Source organism: Protopterus annectens, chromosome 2.part0 (assembly GCF_019279795.1).
Source record: "Protopterus annectens isolate FY-2018-M chromosome 2.part0, PAN1.0, whole genome shotgun sequence".
In the NCBI taxonomy this organism is placed as follows: Eukaryota; Metazoa; Chordata; order Ceratodontiformes; family Protopteridae; genus Protopterus; species Protopterus annectens.
In genome coordinates, this window is record NC_056728.1 from 1,128,060,058 (window position 1) to 1,128,076,951 (window position 16,894).

The window sequence follows — 16,894 nt, forward strand, 5'->3', positions numbered from 1 at the left end:
CTAAAAGTATTATTTTTGTAAACATATAATTGCAAACTTGTGGAATCTGAAGTTTTACACCTTCAGTACTTTTATACTAAAACCTGCAAAATGTTATGATTTTGAAACAAAACCATCAAAAGGAGCACAAACGTATAGAATTCCTTTTCTAAATGTTACATCACATATAATTTACAAAACCATGTTTTTATACTGCAAAGATGTTTTTTTAACCAGGAGGTGAACAATGATTCACTGCTTTTTTGCATTATTGTAAGTTACTTTAGATTTAGAATCAATAATGGTTTGCTGTTTTGTATTGTTCGACATAAGCAGTAAAGCACTTTACAGCAATTTATTTGTAACATTTACCATCTGAATTAGATGTTAGCTACAAACCTCATAAATAAGTCTAACAGCTTAGTCCTGTTTGAATTAAGAACATGCCAGCCTATTCACCAGATTCCAAGTTATTTGAAGAGTGATTACTGCCTACCAGCAGCATAACAATAATTCTTTGTAACCAACATGACATCAGAAAATATTCAATTCTTTCTAAAAACGGTACGTAAGACTCTTTTATTGTTGCATGGATAGAATGTAGCATCAGAGAGATAAATGCGGATCTGAATAAGAACATGCCTTTGAATGTTTCATAAAACCTCACTGCATGTTCTCTGCTGAAGATACAGTGGGGTGTCGTACATGTTCAAAAGCTTGAGATTGAAAGAATATTATGTGATATTTGCTTTACAATTGAAAAAAAAAGCTATGACTGCTTTCATTCACAGGCTGAAACTGTATCACTAAGGATAATTCCTAGAGCAAACAACATTTCAGAAAGGGTTGAAGGATTTATTTCTCTCTTCCCTTGAATTTGTTTTTTAAGTCTTCCTGTAATTAAACAAGATTGCTTTTTGTAATACAACCACCTCCCAGGATGATGCACATATATGTTATACACTGTAGCCTTACAGCACAACCACCTCCCAGGATGATGTACATATATGTTGTACATTGTAGCCTTACAGCTTGCAAAATATTCAGGATGCCTGAACCAATAACCTGAGAGTGTGCATGTCAGATAATTTGCTTCTATAAATTATGTCATGTTTTTGTATTTAAATGTTCCTTAGCTTTCTAACACTGCCCCGTGGTCCTTATTTAGACTGAATTATAACCTTGTTCTGCATATAATTGGCTACTGCATCATTTATCTTCAGCTTGACTGAAAATATACAGAACTGCTTGCTGCTCTTGTCCCAATTAGCAAAAATTAAGTAGTCAAGTTTATTGCCTAACATTTTTAGAAAAAAAAATGTAATCTTAATATGTTTAGGACATTTACAAACTCTGAACTACAGTGGTATTCTTTAAACACAATTGTGTAATAAACAACCCAGTTTTCCTTTCTAAGGAGCTGTTACTATGGTCTGTGTGTCTATTTTAATAGTTGTTATGTACTTATAGAGGCTAGAACACTTGCTCACAGATCATGGACTTTATTTTCTGCAGTTGGCAGAAAAAAAAAACAGTTCAGAAATGTTACGAAACATGTCAACAATGTGTGAAGGATTACAACATTGTAGAAACTACAACAAAAAGATAATAAGACAAAGAACTGTACACAAGATATTGCATGTTGTCATTTTAAATGAAAGTGTAAAACATGAGCTGCAATAGAAGTGGCTGCAAGGTAAACCTAAAACAATGAGTCTTTTGTAGACCTTCTCATCACACTCACTCCGGGGAAGTATTTGTCTACTAGTATCATTTACACTGACTGCAGGCTAGCAGGTAATAGCTGGCACAGTACCTCTAACCTTTCAAAAGACTAGATAACTTGCTCATATAACTGACCCACAAGCCGAGCAGACATACAGGGTTCACATGCACATGACGCTTCTAAGTATCCATCAAAACATCAATAATTTGACAATGCAGCATCAAATATCAAGCTACACAAGAACACAGAAGGATGCAGATATCAAAATCCAGCTTTTAGGTTTATAGTAATTGAATGCTAAGTGAAGATGTAGCAAAGAATGCCAATATCGTGGGGAGGGCTTACACATATAAACCAGCTCCCCCACATCACAATCATCTAGCAACTTTTAGCATAAAGATGCCAAGGCAATGAAATGTGTAAGCCTCACTGAGCCTACCATTATATACTTTAGTGTTGAGTCAATGCACAAACAGTTCCAGCCAATGACTGCTTTTGAGAGATGATGATGTCATTATCACTGCATGCATTCTCAGAGTATACTTTTGACAGTTTAAAAACTTTAACTCATCCAATCATTTCTCAAAGGATGCAAAATGCTGCATAGTGACATGTCGACACACTTGCCATGAATTCTGAACCCCATGTCAAAATGTAACTATTCTCTATGTGTACACCCATGTGCTTTCAGTGCTGTAAATGGCATGGGTGCACACATATATGGATACCATCCTGTGTCATTCTGTGTCCAGTCTCTCAGTGCCACCATCTGCAGGTACACTGGCACTGACCAGTCCCAGTTTGGCAGCACCTTCTCCATCAGTATTAACAGGTACTATTGCAGTTGTGTAATAATTACAGAAATGCATCAGAAGTTGTAATTCATAACAGCAACCAATATCTGGAGAACATACACTTGAACCATTGTCACTTTTCACTGTACTGACCTGTGATTTGCGATAGAAAAATTTATATGAGCTGCCTGTGCAGGCTACAATGCATTCTCTGCATGTCAGATTATAACTGTGCCTTTCCTGACCATGGTTACTGTATTAAACAAATTTCATCATGTACTCAAAACAAGGACATAATTTCACAAATGTCTTAAGATCAGACTGAGAAATGGGAACTTTTAAACAGAAAACAGTGTAATAGTAAAATCTGTGATTATTATGCCATTACTACATCCATGGATTGCTGTGCAGTTTAACATTACCGTAATAACTTTTAAAGTATTTTCCATCTTAATATACTGTCAGATGCATATCCATTCTACATAACTACACCTGTGATTTTCCTAAAGTCCTTGCTCTTAATTATCCCCAGGATTCATGAAGCTCAGCGCAAGGTCGGTGTTAGGCTTGCACCGACCGTGCGGTGTGAGGATGGTGCAGTAGCGCCAAATGCATAGTAATGAAGGCACGCTGCCAACACAGCCACGTGCACAGGAAAGGAGCGCGAGTGCATAGGGCGTGTCGAAGTGCCATGCAGAGGTGTGGAAACGGCAGCTGTTGATGTGCAACCTAAAATGCTTGCATATAACAAGTTGCAAGACAGTAACCACGTCAGTGTCCCTGGATACTGAAACGTATGCAAAGCATGCAAGAAAGTACCTGCGAACACAAAGTGACGAAGCAAACAGAAATGCACGGTAGGGAATAACGGGTCCCTATCCCGCGAACAAATGACATGGAAGACCATGTTGCCGTAGTCCAATGCAGTGTAGATAGCCATACCAAGTGGAAGTGAAACACATCATATGTTAGCGATCCACCAGTAGGTACATCCAGCCCAATGGTGAGAGTCACCAGCGGACCCATAATGTGAGGGAGGGTACACATCTGGGCAGATGTGTCCATAACAAAATACACGAGAAATGTAGATATCTAGCGACCGTATGTCCGAATTATATCCCACAAGGCATGTAACAGTCACATACAAAAGGTATGTCCGTATTTCACATACCAAATGTGATAGGAAATAGAATAAGCATGTAAATGAAACAGAAGGAGCATGCAAACAGCCACAACAATAAGGACACATGTAGGCTGAAAGGAACAGTATTATCCGTACCGTCGACTAGGATTACCACCTGTCCCACTTTGTGAGCAACAGTCCCTCTATGGGCAGTTGTGTCCTGACAAAAACCTGTAACAATGGCAAATGTCCTGAGATTATAGGACAAAATTATTCCCTATACATTATGTAATAGTTGCATTAAACAGGTTTTCTGTATCTAAATTACATAAATGTTATAAGAAACAGAATAAGCAACTGAACTGCTACAAGAATAATCTTTTATATAGGCAAGAAGTCTAAGTTCTATCCTGTGTACTGACCGTGGATATGTGTCGGCCTGTAAAATGTGATGTGTGTACCAAAAATGTCCCACTTTGGCCAATTGAAAAGGTGGCAACCCTACCGTCGACTGTGGGGAGGTGTTGACCACTACAGTCAGATATGTGTACTGAATATATCCCATCCTGGACATAGGAAAAGGTGGCATCCTACCAATGAGTACAACAGGCCGCCAAAATCCAGAAGTCAGCGGTACAAGCTGAACTTGTCAGGATGTGTCACAGTCGAACAGGTAGTACCCGGGTATACCAAACATGTAATGAAAGAGAAGTATGGGAGTGTACCTACGTGCGTGAGGTATAGCATGTGGAAAGCAAACATGGCAGGGTAGTCCACGCAACCATACAGGTACCAGACACATGTAGGGTATTCAATGTGTTACTCTGGCCGTGTCATGGGCCAACAACCAAAGCACAGATGTATGGGGTGTGAGGAATCTGTGTGTGTTTGGTGGATGGGTAATGGTACAATCCTCCAAGGCGATACTGTGTCATATGCAGAATAGGTGAACCGGAGGTGTATGAGGGAGCAGCGGGTGAAGCTGAAAGAAACACAAACACATGTATAAACAGCTGCAATACAACCAGACAGGCCATACTGTAGAACACAATCCCACAAACAGATGAATATTGAAATGTGCGATACAAATGTATGGATATGTCACCGGCACATACCCACAGATTGGGCCTGATGGAACTGGCCATAACAAATGCAACACACCTGGATGGAACTGGCCATAACAAATGCAACACACCTGGATGCATAATGGACTACCCACCATCCCCTCCACATCACACAACCCACTCCCGTACCTGAACGGCCACCAAATCCAGCCGTACTTGGCCTACTGGTGTGGTGCAGCCACAGCTACACATAGTGACCACTACGCATATGTAGTATGTAGAGTCACCCTAGGTAGTTGCAGGATTGCACACGACCTCAGCACATTTTCATAACTCCAAAACGATGTTCGGTATACCTCTTGTTGTGGATCGGTACAATTTTTGGATATCCCTCATGGGATACGTAACCTGTGTAAACATTAGAATGGAAGACACGAAGTCCAGTCCTGTAGATATCTGGACAGAAGTTGGAATGTGCATTAGAGGTGTACGACACTGTCCAGCCCTAAGTGGTCATGCATAACCTACTACCCAGGATCAAACACTTGCCCGTGACGCACGTGTCCCGACACGAATAAGCGGAAATATATTGCACACATTTGCATAGTGGCACATGGTATAAGGGTGATGAAGGCACTGACGTAAACAGGATAACCCTGCTCTACTGTGTGAGGGACACTTAATGTCTATGTAGGTGTGACCGACCACACCTGCCAACCTCTGAGAGAAAGATATCTAGACAAAACCGTGAATAAAAGTATACCTGTCAACCTCTGAGAGCAAGATATCAAGACAAAGCCATGAATAAAAGTGGGACAAAGGGCCAAAAGTATGGACAATTTGTAAAGAAACTGAGAAAGTTGATAGAATAACAGTTTGTACATTGTCATTAATTTCCTGAAGAGTATGAAGTCTGAAACTCAACTGTCTGTCATTATGTTCTGACTTCAGTCTTTAATGACTAGCTACTGATTTGCCAGAAAACAACAGTGTATTACAGAGGTCCGTACATATTTACAGTAACAAACCTTCACATTTGTTTGCTGTACCACTGCATACCTGTAGTTAATTCATGTCCAGAATAATAATCCTCGTATGAATGCATACAGGAAATAATCAAATGTGAATGGGAACACCCCTCACTGTGGATTATGTATTGTAACCACCCCCAACCATATTATATATTGCCAACATAAAAAGCTGCTGACAGGCGCTGAAAGACCTGTGTCCATAAACACAGGTAAACCTCTATAAAATGGACAAATTCTGTCCATGTACTTCATCTGACATTTGAACTCGGTCAGGGCAGTTCCGTTCACCAGGCGAACAAGCCTAAACCCAGATCACCACAGGAACACCCTTACAATAAAAGACTTGTATGTGCCAGGACTATAAGCCTTGGAGTTCTGCATATCCTTGGAGTGATTAAATATGGAGCTTGGGTCCAGAGTAGTAGGGAATAGGGAATGTGTAATATGTAGTACCGCGTTTTTCCCAGCAGGAGAATGGATGCCTGTGTTGTAAGTGAAGCGGTGAGGCATATGTTAATGTAGCTATGTACTATGGGTATGCATATAAATGAGTCAGAACACCAATAGTATAGTGGTTACAGCATCCAGCCAGCGTGAATGCAGTCCCGGGTCAACTACGACTACAGCACATATGAGTTAATGAATGCATGTGTGCTGTAAAGACATTTAAATATGTAAAGGTGAACGTGTGTTTCGCATATGTCCGCTAACCGGATTACAGATATTGTACTGGTACCGTCACAATTAAGAAAGCCCATGTAAGTACAAAGAGTTAGTAAACATATGTAACCCACAATAAGGATATGCAAGTGCACCTGCACGTGTGTAATCCGCTCACAGCATAGCAAATGAATGCTGTTTTCTACACGTTTATTTATATATCTATATATGGACATATATATTTGTGTATAGATATATATCCACAGACTTAAACTAAATATATGAAATAAAGAATGTACAGACATATATATATATATAAATATATATATATATATATATATATATATATATATATATATATATATATACACATATATACACACACACACACACACACACACAATTACATAAATCAATATATACATAACAAACATAGAAACATTTGTCCTTGTAGATATAACACATGTACATAAATAGGTTACGTCATAGCTATTATGGATAGACATACAGACATGTAAGAAAGGTAAATACACTGCTGCTTTCCAAACCATTGCCCGGAAAGTACCAGTGTGCCAAATCTGCAAGTTCTACTCTTTAAACATGGATATAGGTGTCCTTTGCAGGACTCCAAAAAGTGGTTGTCTGCAGGCAACGGCCAGTAATTATTGATGCAAAGGAAGTCACATCCGCAGCTACAATATAGCTGTACATGCAACAGTAGCTTGTGCAAGGGTAATAACACATGGGTTGACAGAATGTATGACATATGTCCCGATACGCGGAGAGTGGATAGTGCTTACAAGTATCTTCATACTTTATTATCGCTCACATTAAATATGTCTTATGACTACTGTGGAGGGGTGTCAGGTATGGGAATCATGGGTATTCAATAATGGGCCTAGGTTCACAGGTGTTGGTTGGCACAGATTTATTAGGTCCGCCCCATGGGAGTGATTAATATTCCTATGTGGGTATAGCACATGCCTATACCTTCCAAAAATGAAGAACCTATCTATCTGCTGGATATTGTGTAAACCATTGGGGGAAGACGTAGGGACTTATATCAGTGTCATGTAAGTGATTATCATGGACGTACATGCGTACGAATAAGATGGTAACTATACCTCTCAACCTTTCAGAATAAGATATCTGGACAAAGGCATATTTAAATAAGTACAAATAGGGACTATGTTAAATATTCCTCTGAGAAAGTTAGAACGTTGATAGAATAATGGATAATTCATTAGTATGAATGTTTTGAGGGTTATTGGTTATAAACTACTAATGTCTGTCATTATTATCTAACCTCACAGTCCTTAATGACCTGCCACTAATTTACCAAAAAGGCACAATAATAACAAAAAAGGAACAACATTAAAAGTCTAAGTTAGGGATATTTACCCAAAATGTGTACAGTTGAGAGGTATGAAGGTAACCCTGTCCGAAATAAATGTGCAGAACTAGTGATATCAGGTAGACAGGTGTGAAGAAAGACGGGATGGCAAATGACAAAACATGTATAAGTCAAAAGCATGTACCTCGATAAATGTGAATGAATACTTATGCCCTGTGATAGTCAATGTGGAAGGTTAATAGAGTCCCACAGGGTGTTATGCAGTGTCCCCGATACAGTGTTCAGTCTCCCACACTCGCATGTGAGTTCTGCCACTGACGGAAAGCGCAAATACTGGCAAATACATAAGGTAGATGATAGCATAATATGTTTTGATTAGCACCTGTTGGCTTTTGTGAGGAACACAACACTCTTGGTGGGTGTGTCCTGCAAAAGGAATGTAATGGCATCTGGTCTGTGATTTCTTCTTGTGTGTAGTGGTGTAATAACATGATATATCTTGTATCAGAAACAGATACATGTTATAGGAAACAGTATTATCGACTATATTACTGCAAGAAAACTCTGGAGGTATGAAAAGCGCTAAAGTAGTCAGTTTAGTATTGACCGCAGGTATGTGCTCACATGTCAAATGTCACAGCTATATATATATATATATATATAGTACCTATAGGGCTGTCACCGTTACAAATGATGAAAGTGGGAGCTGCTTTGTAGAAATGTCAGACGTAGCAGGTCAAAACATACCTACAGCCATGCATACTCCACAAATAGACATATTAGCACACAGCAAAGCTTAGGCCAGGGGTCATGGAGCCTTGGCCGGCGTGTACGAGTAGAAGAAGAGTAGAACAAGGTAAGATGTCTGCCGAGCTATTCAGCAATATCCTGTAGGGGCGTGTAAGACAGCCCCTAAACCGAATGTTGCACGGACAATGTTAGGATATGCAAATTACCCCATTTGTAGGTGAAAGCTATGCAAATGATGTAAATCTGCGATACATGAAACAGTAAGCTGTCCATGCAAGAGTAGAGTTATGTGCAGAAATGTACTCGGATGTTAACCGAGTTACGTTCTGCAAGTAGCTAAACGGAGCAATGTCAGCTGCAAATAAAGGATGAATTCAGTTGAAGAAGCATGCCAATGGCCAAATATAAGTCCAGTGGCATATTTTTCCATTTGAAATAAATAAAACTCTATTTGTCCTCCCCCGATCTCCGGGGTGTAAGCATAGCGCAGCCGCTCGAAAACGCGCTGCGCTTTTAAAACAAGAGAAATATTTAAAATAGACATAGAAATTGTAATTATTGTTAACAGTTAGTTCGCCATGCAGGTGAGTGGCAAGCTGAAGACAAGATGGCTACTGAGTACTGGTTGCTATGTATGGAAGCGCTCTGTCAGAGATGTAACCAAGCATTAGTAGGCAATCCGATGCATTTGAGGCTGAGGATAGTGAATCACAATTCGTCATGCCATATGGGCCAAGCCACTACAGTGGAAGAGTAGGTTAAGGGGACTATCAGAGTAGAAGATAGGTGACATCATGAGTGTGTATGTATAAAACACTGTAATCCTATCGGAGCAATGTGTCACATGTTTGCTGTCAGTTACTCATCAGTGGAAGAGGCGTGTTATGATTTATCCTAGGTACAGTCAGGAAACTGTCGGTGTATGCCATGGATATCACTGAAGTTTCTTGCAAGCCTGCTGACAGTGTGTTCGCGCCTGTGCATGCCTGTAAGCCCGAGTAAGCATGTGTGCACGCGTGTCAGCCCGTGTGCACTCATTGAAGAATGAGTAAGCTGGTGTAAGCATGTTGAAGCCCGTGTAATGTCGTGTAAGCCAGTGTACGTGTTTGTAAGCATGTATAAATCTGTACTACACACATCACACACGTACTGCACACTCTGAAACACATGCTGCCAATACTACACACATCAGTCAAATGGCACATGGATGGATAATAATCAGAATCAACAGTGCTGTAAACTGTACTACATTGATGGTCATAGCTGCAATACATCATGCCTGCTTACATACACCTAGAAGGATATTACACTTTGTGTTAACAACATTTTAACATTAATACAGTGCTATAAAGCCACCCTGAGCATCAGCACCATGTTAGTCTGTTCCTGCATCTATGTTACACATTACAGGTGGTGGCACAGGTGTCATCATATGCACAGGGTATGGTGTTTCTTTTCCAGAGCCTGTCATTGAGCCATCCAATCAACATGTAAGTATGTGTGTGTGTGAGGGCCAAGAGTGTTTGCATGGCCCAATGTTGATGCAATGTGTGTGTGTGTGTGTGTGTGTGTATGTGTTAGCCCTAGCTGTTTGTTTCATGTGTGCGTGTCTGCATGTACACTGTTTCAGCATGTGTCATGCATATACAGGAGGTTGTGGGACCGTCACAGTCCGTATCTGCCAGGCTGTACAGATCGCCATTACTGGCCATGGACACCCCTGCATGCATTCAACAATATTCCAGTCCTGCACCTGTCAATGTATACACATACATTCTTGGGATCTGTATCACAACCTGTGGATAAACAGGAGTCAGTAATGTTAACCTGATTTGCATAGTAGTGTCAGGTAATACATAGTTATATGAGCCATACTCATCCTCCAAAGTAATAACCACTGCTGACTGTTGCTGAGATGTGCACATGACCATTTAAAGGTGCTGTACTATCATTGTAGTCAATGTCCCTTGTAATACCCAGCAACAGAATAACTGGTCACTACACAACTATAACCCAGGATCACTACAGCACACAGTATGTGCACTATCACAGAGCCATAGCAGATTTACATACATCAAAGGTGTTCACGTACAGATAATGCAGCACATTCAATAGTGCTAATATCCACATACATATCAATATCTATCTACATTCCATATATATAAATAGATATACACACAGACACACTTGGCAGGGTTGGGATCAAAACACAGACCTAACTACCTTATCACACTTTAGCATTATGCATGTACAGAACACGCTACCGTGATTACTAGATCACAGCATTCACACAGGCATACGTCTAGCTTGCTGGCATCAGCATCAAAGGCAAAGATGCCGTACGGATTCTACGGAGAGTGAATAGTGTAAAAGCAATGTACTGTTGTCATGCAGCAGGAAACTCTCACACACACAATGCAGGACTGGGATTAGAACACAGACCTAACTACCTTATCACATTACAGCAATACGCATTTACAGAACGCACTACCGAGATTACTGAAAAAAAGCACTCCCAGAGGCATACTTCTAGGTGGGTGACATCATCCACAAAGGCAAAGACACTGATAGGGAATGTATGTGGTGTGAGTTATGTAAAAGCATTACTGTGTCCCCAGGCAGCTGGAAACACACACACACATACACACACTTGGCAGGACTGGGAGTCGAACATAAACCTAACTACTTTATCAGACTACTGCAATACGCATTTACAGAATGCGCTACCGAGATTACTGAACACAGCACTCCCAGAGGCATACTTCTAGGTGGGTGACATCATCCGCAAAGGCAAAGACACCGATAGGGAATGTATGTAGTGTGAGGCATCTAAAAGCATTACTGTGTCCCCAGGCAGCTGGAAACACACACACACACACACACACACACACACACACACACACACACACTTGGCAAGGCTGGGAATCGAATATACACCTAACTACCTTATTACACTACAGCAATACGCATTTACAGAACGCGCTACCGAGATTACTGAACACAGCCCTCCCAGAGGCATACTTCTAGGTGGTTGTCATCATCCGCAAAGGCAAAGACGCCGATAGGGAATGTATGTGGTGTGAGGCATCTAAAAGCATTACCATGTCCCCAGGCAGCTGGAAACACACACACACACACACACAGGCACTCACTTGGCAGGGCTGGGAGTCAAACATACACCTAACTACCTTATCACACTACAGCAATACATATTTACAGAACACGCTACCGAGATTACTGAACACAGCACTCCCAGAGGCATACTTCTAGGTGGGTGACATCATCCGCAAAGGCAAAGACGCCAATAGGGAATGTATGCGGTGTGAGGCATCTAAAAGCATTACCGTGTCCTCAGGCAGCTGGAAACACACACAGGCACACACTTGGCAGGGCTGAGAGTCAAACATACACCTAACTACCTTATCACACTACAGCAATACGCATTTACAGAAAGCGCTACCGAGATTACTGAACACAGCACTCCCAGAGGCATACTTCTAGGTGGGTGACATCTTCAGCAAAGGCAAGGACGCCAATAGGGAATGTATAGAGAGTGAGCAGTCTGAAAACATATTACTGTCCCAAGGTAGACGTGGACAAACACACGGCAGTGGTGTGATCGGGGCAACTAAATATCTATGGAGCACTACAACAACACTACATAGATATGGGACGCGCCACAGACAGTACACCCTGCAAGACAGTCAGCCAGTGTGTTCAATGTAGGCATCCATCGTGATGTTGAAAATGGACATCTGTTGCCTGGATGTCCACCATCGCTATACAGGATGTCAATGGCCATGCCCATACACAAAGGCACATCACCGACACAAGGTGTCACTGGCCATGCTCACATGCTTAGTATCACACGTCCATTTAGAATGTACTGCATGTCCATCTACACAATGGCATACTGGGCATGCTCACACACTTAGCAGTTGCCAAGGGCCGTCTTGCATGCACACGGATTCTAAACACGTAAGGGTGCAGTTTGGAATGTACTGTGTGTCCAACTACACAACGGCGTATTGGGCATGCTCACACAGCAGTTGCCAAGGGCCGTCTTGCATGCACACAGATTCTAAACATGTAAGGGCGCAGTTTGGAATGTACTGTGTGTCCAACTACATAACGGCGTACTGGGCATGCTCACACAGCAGTTGCAAAGGGCTGTCTTGAATGCACACGGATTCTAAACACGTAAGGGCGCAGTTTGGAATGTACTGTGTGTCCAACTACACAACGGCATACTGGGCATGCTCACACAGCAGTTGCAAAGGGCCATCTGGCATGCACACGGATACTAAACACGGAAGGGCACAGTATGGTATTACTGTCCCCATGTACATGACGGCCACTCACATGTATTGACCAGTACACACTCAGGAGCCATCACAGATGTCTCAGGTGCAGATCACAGAGGTACACACCGCAGTCTACAATGTAGCCCTCAGACACCACCATGTCATTGGACCAGCAATACATCAACACAACACCATGTGACGCATGACCAGTGGACTGTACATAGGTGTACAGCAACTGTGCAGACTACACATGTACCGACAGGGTTCCATCATGTGTTATGCATTGCAATGATACCACTGTACATAACCAGGTCGGCTCTACACATAACAAGGGCCCTGGGTCTTACACAGCTGTGACAGATGACTGTCGCTGTACACCAATGAACACACATGTTCGGATATGTCATACATGTAATTGCAGTGGATATGTGCATGGACCACACACACAACACATATGTACATAGCATAGCTTTTGCTGTCCTCCGTGCAAATAAGTGGCTACAGCAATCATACGCATGCAAATGGGAGGTGGGTCCATGGCTGTTTAATGCCAACAGTACATGAGGTAGCAATGTTGACCAAGGACACATTCCTTCTGTACTAGTTACCCATGACACCCATCATATCATATAACAGTCCATGTGTTATGTATGTCAACACACATGTCCACCGATTGCAATGCATACAAACATGGCTACATGACAGGCATGTAGGACCAACACACATGTACAAACTGTAGTGTGCATGCAGCTGCCATGCATGTGCAGTAGCTGATGTAAGTAACTCATCTGTGCCGAACTACAACATGCAGTTGCAATGCAGCCCCATCATTGACACTTATATATGGTGACATACTGACAGTACGGTAGGATGTACATCAGGTATGGATGGATGTGTGTACGTAAAGTGGTGATCCACCTGTGTAGATGGATGTTTGCCGGGTATGGCTCACAGGTGTGTCACACGCCATCATACCATTACATGTGCAAACAGTATGCTATGTTACTGTTACCTGATGGTGAAGACATAAAACCTACACAGCGGTCAGGTGTTACCGACTGTGCATCACTCAACACCTGTAACACTTACATCCTCCCCTGTGCATATAGCAGCACAATTGCCGAACATAGAGTTGGTACACATAATGCAGCCAATACTGCTGCATGTCTGTCAGACATATCATCATATAGCAGGTGTATCATTCACAGTACTGCCATGTGTGTGTGTGACCATATATGCCACATATGGTGGGGAATACATCCCAATTGTGACACACCCCTGTACACTGTTGTAGACATCTGTACATACTGCAGTGTGGAAAGCATGACGTAGGCAGGTGTGGTGTGTGTATCACACACATCAGCTATCCATATGTGTATGACAGTTGTGGTCTCCACAGTGTGTGTGTGTGTGTGTGTGTGTGTGTGTGTGTGTGTGTGTGTGTGTGTGTGTGTGTGTATGTATGTATGGCTGTCTGGTGCATGGAGTGTGTGTGTATGCTACCATACGGAACACACAGGATCCCAACCCCTCATGGTGATGCAGTCAACTACCCTGTTGATGCCATCGGTCTCAGCCATACTGGTTACCTGTACATGTCCCTTCTCTGTGTCGCATCATGTGGGTGCACAGTACAGTGAGGGTGATGACCACATAGGCAAGTGTCCTCACCTCAACACTATGGGGTGTGCATTATAGTGTTGTCAACCCCATGAGTGTGGGCATGTTCCTGTACTGTGACAGGGTATTACTGCTACACAGTGAGGCCTTATGCTATCAAGTGGCCATTAACGTTATCATTGTCCAGACCACTGTGTACAACCCCTGCACCATGTCAACATACCTGTGATGTGACCTGGTATGGATGTCACATCTCTAGCCACTGTAGCCTATTAAACTGCACACAGGCTGCTGGATCAGTATATGTGTGGACATCTGTGGTATGTTACACTTTCCAGCTGTCCGGTTGTGGCTACGTATAGCATGCTGAGATTGCCATACATGCCTGTGAGTACTCCACAGTTACACATGGGAGACTGCAAACACTGCTACCTGTAGACACATGCATGTAGACCATAAGGAGGGAACCTCGGCATCATTACCAACATGCTGTTACTGTTGTTACCAAGACACATACTGTGAACATATAACAATGCATGCTACACCTGTACTACATGGTTGTGCACATATAACAATGTATGCTACACCTGTACTACATGGTATGTCTGGTGCATGTCAACAGTACACAACCAATGTAATATACACGTCTCTCACCATTCTTACACAACTAACATAATATACACTTCCCTCACTAGTCATACACAACTAATGTAATATACACATCTCACTATTCTGTTCACCCTGTGCATCAGACCATTTGAGCATGTCCCTGCACCGATGGTGTGGATGACAGGGATGTGGCACAGGCTTCATCATATGCACAGGGTGATAATGTGTGCCAGGGGCATAGGCTGCACCAATGGGTGACATCATGTGTGTGGGTAAGGGCCGGAGATATGATTGGACATGTCTGTTCAGTATGCATGTGGGTGTTGTGGTGCTCTACAGATGTATTTGCTGTGTGCATGTATGTCTGCACACAGTTCTGCCTTTTGTGAGGCCTACACATGGGTATTATTGACAGCTCCAGATTGTACAGACCAGGTTGTATAGCTTACTGTGTCCGGCCACGGCCACGTGACCTGTGCCTGCCAGGGGTTGCACGGGCACTACCAGGCAGAGGTACAGCTTGGCTACTGTCCGACAACACATGTCCACTGGAACCGTGTCCCCGCTGGGAACGTCCAGGGTCACGTCCATGTGGCCTGCTGTGTCCTGGTGTGGACAGCACAGCACCAGCTGCACTGCTACTGCTATCGACAATATGGGAGTGGGCATGTGAGGTGGCATGCTCACGTCGACCTGCACTAGGTGGTGTAGCTGGCCTACTTCCACGTGGCCTATGCCTCACTCCTACCAGATGTTCCAGCACAGACAGCTCATGATCGCGGGTTGCCATGCCACGGTCAAGGATTCCGACCATGTCACCCAATCGCCTGTCCAGAACATCAGCAATCTGCTGTTGAGCATTTGCCAATGCCTGGATGTTGTCATTTAGGGTATGGATAGCAGCCCTCTGCAGCCTCTGCCCTTCTCTGTTCTGCCGTTCAGCATGTGCCTGTGCTGCCATTACAGTCTGGAACATGCATCTGGTGATACCAGCAGCTGCGCTCTGTCCTGCAGGTGCATGTCTGCCAGAGGTCCTCCTACAAGCAGCACCGGCCACATGCCTGTGTGGCACATCTGCAGACATTCCACTGACACCATGGTGTGAAGACACACCTTCTGTAGCCACCACACTTTCCTGTTCCACGCTAACAGACGCTGACTGTCCTTCCGATATGGCCACTGGTGATGCGGTATGTGTTGGCAGCAGAACTGTGTGCGGGGAAGAGGGGGACATAGCTGGGATGGCAACCATTGGCACAGATTCAGCCCCTGACAACCCTGCCTGTACCTCATGCATATGTTCATCACTGCTAGTATCTGTGGGGACACTAACATCAGATGGACCGCAGGAGGGTAATGCACCTACATCACCTGTGAATGCAAAGAAAGACTCTAAATTATAATAGACACAGACACACACACACACAGACACACACACACACAGACACACACACACACCATGCATGAGATTTGACAGATGGTATGCAGCATGCCTGTGGTACAGCAGACGGCATGCAGCTCAGACATTAATAGTGCTAGTAAGCATACCCCCTGGGGTGCACAATACAGCAAGCAGGTTCCATATCAGTAGCCATGCAGTTCACACAATCATAGTAGTATGCATGCATCCCCATGATGCACCATGTGGACCAGAACAGGATAACAGTACACATGGCTGATGTGACCTTGACATGTAATCTGCTGATGTGTGCATTAACATGCATACATGTCTGACACAATGGTGTCCTGACATGTACAGCATCATAATGGCCATCACATTGCGGTGTTGTCTGTATGCCTTACAGATAGAATGCATGTTTAGCAAATGTGCATGTGTATGGAAGGGTAGTGTGAGCCATCTACATTGCTCTACAGTGTGA